Source organism: Vicia villosa, linkage group LG4 (genome assembly GCF_029867415.1).
Source record: "Vicia villosa cultivar HV-30 ecotype Madison, WI linkage group LG4, Vvil1.0, whole genome shotgun sequence".
NCBI classification, from domain to species: Eukaryota; Viridiplantae; Streptophyta; class Magnoliopsida; order Fabales; family Fabaceae; genus Vicia; species Vicia villosa.
In genome coordinates, this window is record NC_081183.1 from 160,414,469 (window position 1) to 160,423,224 (window position 8,756).

Consider the following 8,756-nt stretch of genomic DNA (forward strand, 5'->3'; position numbering starts at 1 on the left):
ATAAACATTATTTTCCCCTTAATATTCAATATTTCGATCAGTAACAGTAAATTCATGTTCCCGTTAATATTTAATATTTTGATCAGTAACTCATGTTCTCGTTAATATTGAATATTTTATTCAGTAACTTCATATTCCCGTTAATAGTCAATATTTTGATCAGTAATTTCATGTTCCCGCTAATATTCATTATTTTGATTAGTAACTCCGTATTCCCGTTAATATTCCAAATTTGTTCAAATTAATATTTAATATTTTGATCAGTAACTTAATGTTCCATTAACATTCATTATTTTAATCAGTAAGTCTGTGTTCCCGTTAATATTAATTACTTTGATCAATAAATTCATGTTCCGTTAATATTTCAAATTTGTTTCCGTTAATATTCAAAAAAATTATTGGTAAAAGGTATTAGTAAAAGATTAAATTTGGGTTAAAATTGAAAAAGTTATAAAAATACTAATATTAAAAAAATTAAATATTAAAAATAAAAACTTAAGAAAATAAAGTTTATATGATGTTTTATTAGTATACAATAAAAATTGGAAAGATCAATTATTTGACTTAAATTATTAATGTTTTACCAATAGTAGAATAAAATATGACATGCATAAAGAACATACAACACAATGTCGATTGTCCAATGCAATAAACTTATTCACATTTACTTTCAACTTACTAACATTGGTTCCCGTTAATATTGAATATTTTAATTAATAACTCCATGTTTCCGTTAATATTCAATAGTTTAATTAATAACTTCATGTTCCGGTTAATATATAATATTTTAATTAGTTACTTCATATTTTCATTAATATTCAATATTTTGATTTGTAACTTCATGTTCTATTTGTTATTCAATATTTTGATCAGTAATTCATGTTCTCGTTAATATTCAATATTTTATTCAGTAACTTCATGTTTCCGTTAATATTCAATATTTTGATCAATAGCTTCATGTTCTCACTAATATTCATTATTTTGATCCGTATTTGCGTATTCCCGTGAATATTCCAAATTTGTTTCCGTTAATATTCAATATTTTGATCAATAACTTCATGTTCCCGTTAATATTTATTATTTTCATCAGTAACTCCTCGTTCCCGTTAGTATTCATTATTTTGATCATAACTTCGTGTTCTCGTTAATATTCCAAATTTGTTATCGTTAATGTTAAAAAAAATTATCACTAACTTAATGTTTCTGCTAATATTTAAAAAAATTACCAGTAACTTCGTGTTCTCTTTAATATTCAATATTTTGTCAATAACTCCGTCTTCCCATTAATAGTTATTATCTTGATCAGTAACTTCGTGTACCCGTCAATATTCAAAATTTGTTTCCGTTAATATTTTATATGTTTTATATGTATTTAAGATAGTTTATTGATATTTATTGATAGTTTATTGAATACAATTTTTAGAGATAATTCAGGTAATTCTCTTTGTACAAAAAATAAATTATGAGATATTTTCATATGAATACTTGTTATTTGTTATCAACACTTTTAACTTTATCGCTTGAATGTTATTTATAACATTTTTAAGTTCACAATCACTTCTATAATCAAAGTTAAATGTATTTCACACTTGAGATTAAAAGTGTTTTTGTAATAGCATTTTCACTTGAAAGTTCATTAGAAAGTGAATTTCTATCCAGGATAACATTTTTAGATGTATGGTGACTCTCGACCTAAAAGACATATATTGTTTCTTTGGTCATAGTATTATTAAGTTTTGATCTACTCATCTCTTTGCTTGTTGCGAATTGACATATTCTAAATAAGTATGTAAGTACGTGAGATCTCATATTTGATATAAGATGATTTATAATTTCAAAAAAGTTTTATATGGAAGACAAATAAATATGATTATTAGAAAATAGTATTTTTGAATAAAATTGAATTTTAAATATCAGGTTGACCACCAATATTCACCTCAGTATGTTCATATTAAATATTAGTTGACTGACCATTTGTAAAAACTCATGTATAGTAACTGCTTGATGAACAGATATATAGCAAACACAGTTTTCAAATTTCAAAACCAACCAAACAATGCTGTTTGTTCCAACTCACTTACATTAATAACATCAAGTATTAATGTCAGCACAAGTATCAAATCCAAGCATCTGTTAACATCATAAGCATGTTGATCATAAGCATGTGGTACAACATATGCTATGTTGCCAACTAAAAATGTTAACCTTTTTTAACTATATATCTAGTATGACATATTTCACTTCTCCTCCTAAATCAAAATAGAATCCAAGATCGAAGCAGATGAAATAACTACAATCCAATTAAACTTCAAATTATGTATTAACAAATATTGTTCAAAATTGTAATTTACAGTTCTTCATTAACATCTTGTTGGGAATTTGGTATATCAGAGCAAGCTTTAACCTTGCTTAAGTTCTCTATCCAGATTCTATCGGCTACAATTGCATCCCTATCGTTGTTTCGCTGCCACGACCAATCTGCATGAGTTTCATTAAGTATTCGCAACCTTCCATGACAAAAGCTTGGTTCTCGAAATAACGAAAGCGAACTCAAAGGGCTCTTATATATAACCTGTACATAAAATTTGTATTCATATTCACGTTTTATGGATCTCCTCTAGCTTGACTGTTGGACACTTATCAAGATGCCTAACAATGTAAATCTCATCACCAGCACTGCCATAAAAGTCTTGATTGCAGTGCCAAATCCATATTTCATGAGTTTCATTCTTCTTGTCGTTCCCAACAGAACTTACCTGCTGCAGGTTTGGCGCAAAAGTTTTTTACCATAGCCACATGTTCCTACAATCTGTGTTGATACATGAGTCTGATCATCATAGTAGAGGACGAAACTTAATCATTGCTGGTGGTGGAAATTGAGCTGATATGGAAATTAATCAAAGTACTGATAGAAACACATCTTCATAATTTATTCATGTTGGAAATTAATTTCACTGACAGAAACACATCTTCATAATCCCCTGTGAAAACACAACTTCATAGAGAACCCTTTAGAAGGATAAGTCTCAGCAGTCCATCTGCTACCTTCTTATCAACCTGGTATACCAATATAAAAGAAGTTTTAGCCACAGTAAAAGCAAATTGACTATTAATAAGAGTATTAAAAATGAAATAAAAATATGAAAGTGTAGAATTTATTACCTGGCATGGCATCTATTTTTCGACTATGAAACTTACTTTGCCGCAGAAGATTATAAAAGGGGTAAATAAAAGATTTGTGGAAAAGATTTGGCCAAATTCAAATAACCCCGTATCATGTCTGCAGGATTTAACTATTAATAGCAAATTATAAATTATATCCTTCATTAAAATAAAAGAACTGTAGAGATTTAAAATAATAGCAATGAATAAGCTTAACTAATGTCAAGCCAGCCAATACCTTGTGAATTACATGAGATTGGCATTAGTTTGAAAGTTACTAAACATATCTATAAAATACAAACACCAATGTTGTTCAAATATATAATTTTGAAGAAAGAGAAAGAAGTGAAAACAAAAATCTTTATGTGACAATCTTCTCCCATTTGAATGCCAGCTTCAGTTGGCTCGACCACTTCCAACAACCACACCCCTCACTATAAATTTGTAAGGCTACTTTTCTGTTACCAAGTTCATCAAAAACACTCAAATCCTTACAATCATCTACTTTGAAACTAACCACGGCTTCTGATTTAACTGTCAAGTGTACTTTCTCAAAAGCCAGCAAGTGTTTCTGAGGTGCATTATGCACTGCAGGAGGGGTAGAGAATAGCAACACGGTTTGACTACTGCTCATTTTTCCTTTGTTCTTGACCCTGAGGTGAATACCAAAGGCCAAGTTTTGGCAATGCTCGTTCGAGATATCGAGTGACTTGCATTCTGAGGAAAGGCATATGTGGTCTTCAGATAAAGGGACGGATATCAATTGCGGTGCTTTAACCAATATATGCTCGAAAGTTAAGTAGCTTATTCCGTCTCCAAATGAGTAAACAGTTTCGCCTTTGTAAAATCTGTATGTTCTATCGGGGTAACCTGTGACATTAACATACCTGGATTATGATAGCCGAAGATGACATCGGCTATGGCAGCTCCACCAGCTTCTCCAGGATAGCAAACCCACAAGATACTTGTGATTTTATCATTGGTTTTAGCAAATGAAACATCCATGCCTCCTCCAGACATTATAGCGATAATCACAGATCCTTTTGCTGCATTGCTAAACATATAGTTCTTTTGAATGAATGGAGGCTTGAATGAGTTTAGTGCTTAAGCTATAACTTGTATCTCCTTGCAGGACAGACCTGTTTGCTTATAGTTGTCAAAAGGATGTTCAAAGTGTGTAGTCCCTCAGCCTATTTGCTCTATCTTTTTGGCAATATTAACAAATTTTGCGCCTTTATCAAATCCCTCCTACAAAATTATCCGCACGGCTTCTAATCCATGTTGTAGGGTAAAATTCAACTAAAAATCATGATTGTAATTATTAACATGTATGCTTGCCAAACATGAATCCATAGCTTCAGAACCTACTGTCAAAAATTAAGTAGAGAAATCAAATTCAGCCCCTCCTGTAAGGGTTGATCCAAAAAGCAGATAATTCACTTACTCTTATTCCTGTAGGAGAACAACAGGTAGCCAGTCCTACATCTCAACAAAATCCCAATGTTCTTATTGACATTTTTCTAATGGAAACAATGTGTCGCTATTTGTTAATAACCTGCACAACAATCCATGAGAACTGAACCAAAACTGCATACAAACCAAGTCATAAATATTAACTTGAATAAGTGCTGCAAAACTAATAATTCACATTGAATCATGGCTTGTATTTACACTACCAAAACAAAAAATATCAGTGCAACATACATGAACATACACCTCCAAACACAGTTCAACAGTCTAACCACCCATCATTTGCCAATACATACATACCTTACAATTCAAGAGGAGATACCCAAATCCATTCCAACCAAGAAAATCAGCCCAAATTATGATTTCAACCACTTCAGTTAGTTCACACTTCAACTCTCTCATTGCCATCCTTTTTTTTTATGGCCAAGCAAACTTGTGCTTCATCATCAAACCTGCATAAAACCATATCAGTGGTGTGGATTATTTGAATTACATGATCTGCAATCTCTTGGTAATCTCTAAAGTTGAAAGGCCTTGTGATTTCCCTGAAAAGATATGAGGCATTGCTTGTCTCTCTAATCAAATTAGGTCCAGATTAAACTAATTACCTATTCATGAGAACTTCTCAATTAAACTTAAGTCCTTATAAGTCACATTTATAAAAAAAAAACATAATCAAATTAGGTCCAGTTCATAAGTTGAAACAGTAAACCATCCATCATAATAGTTCATAAGTTGAAACCTTTATGGCTTGAGACTACTGATGCAGCATTCACATCATTAGCAAATGGAACTCCTAATCATGATATATTTAAGGCATTGATGAATCCGAAACCTTTCACTTTCACCTGCCTAGGTAAAAAGATTATTCAACACTGATGTTCATAGGCTCTATCGATAAGACTTTGGATTTTCAATCTACTCTAAAAAGTTGACTGTATTAAGTTTATGATATTTAGGTTAATGATTTAACCATTATTGATCAATGAAATATCATCAATTATAGTTCTAAATTTATCTTCGGACAATGGGCTGCAATGCAATTGAACATCGGTCACCGGAACCTGAAAATTTCAATAACTTTTTAGTGAAAAATGTAATGGAACTTGCTTTGGAGGGATGTTCCTTTTCATAAGAGCATTTCAAACCTGTTTTTCATGGTTAACAGTGTTGACTGAGCTTGAATATCCAAGAATCCTAATCCGTTGTCCTTCATAAACTGAGAGGAAAGAGAGGGAAATATTATTCTGGAAACTGTTAGCATAGGGTAATGTAAGCTTTTGTTTATAAAAATGCAAAATGTGACCCGAAGAAGTTAAAAGATTCTTGAAATTATAGAGTTTCAAAACCTAACTTACCAAAACTCGATGTCCAATTAAACTATTGAAAACTGTTGATTTACCAGCACTCTACAAAATCGAAATCAAAATTGTAATCGCCAATATAATAAATTAAAAAGCATTAACTATAATTTCATTTACTTTTTATGTAAATAGGGAAACTCCACAGTTGATAGCAATATTTCCCATTCCAGCCTACAAAATGCCTCTCTCTCATCTTTGTCCTTATTCTTCTAGTCAGAAATAGCAGTTTCAGCGGCAGGGTTGTGCTTAGTAAAAATCAAGGAACTGTAATATGAGTGTACCTATGGTCATGATAGCTGATTTGATAGTTGCTGGACTCCAATTCGGATGGTGGGTTTTGATAAATCCTGCGATTCCAGCCACATGAGGGCAAGACATGGAGGTTCCTTGTAGTACATTGAATGGAAATCCTCGGCGATTGTCTGTTAGTAAGTTAGATGCACTTGCAAATAGTGAATAGGCAGTAAGTATGTTCACACCAGGTGTGGTTACATCAGGCGGAAACAAAATTAAATTTAAGAAACCACATCGAAAAATAACAACAAATTTAAGATGTTTTATAGGTAGTTGATACCTTGAGTATTAATGGGTGAATCTTATTGGGTTCTGTAGTTGAGAATGAATCATCAAGCCAGTCATCAATTTCTTCATTCTTTAGATTAGTCCATCACATTTTCCACAGAACCGAATGTCCGATTCATCTAATATTCTGGTCATCTTCGACAGATGCATTGGTCGCCCTCATTTTCATCTACAGGACTTGAACATGTTATTTGCCAATGAGCTTAAAGTAAGCATATAAACTCGATCCGGTAAAACGGAGAAATTGTCCAACTACATTCCACTAAAATCAAATCAACGAAACCATAATGAATGAATATACAAATGTGTCGATACATACTCTTGTGACATCGTAGTACTTGCGACTCTGGAAGCACTTGTGGTGATTGATAGTCCACCAAATAAGAATGAACCCCAAATCACAAATAGTAGAACTATTGCTCCTGCAAAATTGTGATACCTTCCATGGAATGCATCATACAATATCTGAGCTGGCACAAATGCTTCAGCAGTCTCATTGTTTGGATCATAAAGATACGCGAAATCCTGAATCAGAGTTGAAAACCAATGTTACTTATCATTCTTCTTCCAAAAACCGAAGTGTTAATTGGTTGATTATATATATATATATATATATATATATATATATACCTGAATGTATGTTACCCATATATTTGTCACCAAAATCCTGCATTCCACTGTTTCTTTTTTGCTTTTGCAGTCACAAAGAAACAACCTATAAAAGTATGTGTGTGCTATATTCAATATCAATTCAAGGAAATGGAACAGGTTTCAAAGAAAAACTTACTTGAATTCTAATTCCAAGTAGTTGAAGAACAACCGAACACATTGTTTATCCAAACGAAGCGGCAAAGATAAGGTGGGGAGAATTGGAAGAAGATTTTTATTGTCACAATATCTGGAACTCACCATAACAGAAAATGAGAGGAAATAATTATAACCGGAACAATAGAATCGGAGGACAGAGTTTGCGATTCCCAAATCCTCCTCCATATCTCAAATCTTCTCTCCATAATCACCATCACCGATTTCAATCTATATAAGAAAAATCAGAAAACCCTAAGAATATCAGTATCAAACTTCCATAACAGAAAACTCACCTCATAACATCTTCAATCTTGAATCGATTCTCTTACATTCTCCAACAATCTTCAATCATTATAACAAACACTTTGTGGCCTATTAATTCATTCCAAAAATAAAACTAAATTAGGCAACATTAATACACCTAAATCACATTTGAATGGAGAAAATAAAGCAGAAAGTTTGAGAGAGAAGAAGAGAGATTAAAGAGAAAATAACATAAACCCGGAAAGATCTCACTCAGCTTTGGCGATTCAGAGTTGTTTCAACTCAACATTCATCATCAAACATTCAAAACCAAACACCACAGGTTCAAACGCGAACAAAACACCTCACCAACATAATCAAACCGATGAACGAATGCGGAAGACTATCAGAGGAGATGAATCAGAGCAGTTCGTCGGAGAAGAAGAGTGGAGGCGCTGCCGTTTTGGCTCGGAGAGAGAGAGGAAGGAGATTCGTTCTGAGTGTGAAAGGAAAAAGGATTTGGAAACCGTTTTGGAATAATAAGAGGAAGGTTTTGGAAGAGAAAGAGGATACTTAGTAACTGCAACGTACGTGAGAATTGTAACTGTCGTAGCATAATGGAGGCAGAGCACAAAATTGAGAAAAGTGGCGTGGAAAATTGAGAGAAGAGTTGCTGATGTGGATAGCCTAAGAAAGTCCCAAATGGTAGACTTTTCTTATATGATAGATTTTGTATTATTTGTTTTAAATTTAGAATTATTTAATATTACTATAAATATTGAAAATTATTTATCATTAATGTATATTACTCTATGATAAAGACATAGAATATGATTTTAAGGACCGAAATGTGTCTTCACTACTGATCGTTAGTTGGTCCAGTGGTGATTGGCGCTGGACTTGGTAGGTCGAACCACGGCTCGATCCCCCGCAACTACGATCGACAGTGCTTGTTTCAATGGGTACCAGTATCCAAGTGAAGTGGACCAATTAAAATGAGCCATTTGTATTATTTAATTGGTATTTTATTTAATAAATTTTCTTTTAAAATTAAATATGAAGTTTACATAAAAATGATAAAGTTTTGATTTGGGAACATATTTTCTGATAATGTTTTCTGAAACCAAC

At 32.4% G+C, this 8,756-nt stretch overlaps 1 pseudogene; it reads right to left on the reverse strand.

Annotated features, from left to right (window-relative positions):
* Window positions 1–1,884: 1,884 nt before the first annotated feature.
* On the reverse strand, window positions 1,885–8,290 carry LOC131595715 (beta-xylosidase/alpha-L-arabinofuranosidase 2-like; annotated as a pseudogene).
* Between the last annotated feature and the right edge of the window lie 466 nt (window positions 8,291–8,756).